Source organism: Theropithecus gelada, chromosome 7b, assembly GCF_003255815.1.
Source record: "Theropithecus gelada isolate Dixy chromosome 7b, Tgel_1.0, whole genome shotgun sequence".
Lineage (NCBI taxonomy): Eukaryota > Metazoa > Chordata > Mammalia > Primates > Cercopithecidae > Theropithecus > Theropithecus gelada.
In genome coordinates, this window is record NC_037675.1 from 22883910 (window position 1) to 22886307 (window position 2398).

Here is a 2398-nt window from a genome sequence, read left to right on the forward strand (position 1 = left end):
AATTAGCTGGGCATGGTGGTGGGCACCTGTAATTCCAGCTTCTCAGGAGGCTGAGGCTGGAGAATCGCTTGAACCTGGGAGGCGGAGGTTGCAGTGAGCTGAGATGGCGCCACTGTACTCCAGCCTGGGCGACAGAGTAAGACTCCATCTTAAAAAAAAAAAGAAAAAGAAAAAGAAAATGAGGTTGAAACACAGCTTTGGTTGAATGTTCCGCCAGGCAGTATTCTTTGTGTCTTTTGAGCAAGTGCAAGCACATAATTTTCCTATTTGCCATCTTTCTGAATCTCAATCAAGTGCTTCCTGCCTGGAAGCCATTAGTTCACATATTTGACTCACATATACTCTGAATTTTAAGTGTATTTTGACTCTGCCTCTACAGTGGTTACCACATGCTTATCCATTGTTCATTATTGAGTTTTATATGCATTTGTACTTTTCAACTGACCCATATCCATCCATTGGTCATATATGAGCTTTCCCTCGGCTCTGTTCTCCTGGGCCAATTTTGGGCATGGACTTTTATACTCACCTTCTCATTTTGTCCCAGCCATTCCTCAGTTATCCCCTCAGCTGAAACTTGACTTCTGTGAAAGCACTTAGTCACTGAGTGTGGGGATGGAGGTGACTTGAAAAGCAGGTGCTATATCTCATAATTAAATTATGTAATCTGGTACTTCAGAATCTCCTGGTCTCTGTTGTTACATTTCCTTATGAACTTCTGAGGGGATTAGGAAGTATTTCAGAACTTCCTTTCCTAGGTAGGCATACCATTTTTTTTTTTTTTTTTGAGATGGAGTCTTGCTCTGTTGCCCAGGCTGGAGTACAGTGGTGTGATCTCAGCTCACTGCAACTTCCACTTCCCAGGTTCAAGCTATTCTCATGTCTCAGCCTCCCGAGTAGCTGGGATTACAGGTGTCCACCACTGCACCCAGTTAATTTTTGTATTTTTAGTAGAGACGGGTTTTTGCCATGTTGGTCAGGTTGGCCTCGAACTCCCGACCTCACGAGATCTGCCCACCTCGGCCTCCCAAAGTGCTGGGATTACAGGTGTGAGCCACCGCACCGAGCTGTTTCACAGTTTTGACTCACAGTTTTCTTTGTGTTGAGGCTAGGTGTGTTCCTGCTAACAGCTCTGTACCACACACACACACAAATCACTCAGTATCACTCAAGATTAGTTCTGTTTTAATGATGAACTTAGCATTCATACATATATAATCTTAAGAGTAGTTATAGTTTGTGGATGAACTTACATATGACCTTAAGATCACATCTCTTCTGCCAGGCACGGTGGCTCACACCTGTAATCCCAGCACTTTGGGAGACTGAGGAAGTTAAGTGACCTACCAGCTTTCATATTTAGCATGAATCATGGGCGGATCACGAGGTCAGGAGATCGAGACCATCCTGGTTAACACGGTGAAGCCCAGTCTCTACTAAAAAATATAAAAAATTAGCTGGGTGCCTGTAGTCCCAGTTACTTGGGAGGCTGAGGCAGGAGAATGGCGTGAACTTGCGAGGCGGAGGTTGCAGTGAGCCGAGATTGCACCCCTGCACTCCAGGCTGGAGCGACAGAGCGAGACTCCATCTCAAAAAAAAAAAAAAAAAAAAAGATCTCATCTCTTCTGACAAGAACGATATAGCACATTGGCTTAAGTGTCACATGGAAGACTTGTCAGACCAATCAATGTCTTCTAGATTCTATTAGAAATGCTGTTTTGTAAATGTCCAGTTGGCAATTTTCAATGGCTTGTTTCAAGATTAGCAAATTATTGTGGACTCTGCACTGCCTTGCTTGTCGTCTCTCATACTGTGTGTAACATGTATTATATGTATTTATAACATATCCTTCCTGATATTATGGTATTTCTGTATAGCACAGAGTAATTCTTCTATCCACATTAATATATTTTTACATTTATGAATTTTGAATCTTTCCATGCATTTGTTTTAATTTTACTGTTAAACTGTTAAAATGGGCCAACATGACACCACACATCCAAGGAAGTGAAAAATATGTCAGTGAATGAAAGAATGCTTTTACCTTGCTTTCGTTTATTCACCAAGGAACTGTCCATACTTGCCTTTAGGTTGCCATGTAGTTGAATCTTCTGTCTTTAGTTTCTCTTAAATGTTCTCTTTTTTTTTCCAGGTGAGACCAGGGCAGGTAATGTGCTGAACTGACAATAATTTCTTTATTTTAAGATACATTTCAAGAGACTTTCCCAGTGCTATTTCAATTCAGCAACAAATATTGATATCTGTGTGTGCTCCTAGTTATTAGGCAATAGAGACAGACAAACACAAATGAATGCTTTATGTCCTTTGAAGGCTCACAATCCATTTGAGGTGGAAAGAGAGATAAATTCCTTTTTTTTTTTTTTTTTTTTTTTTTTTT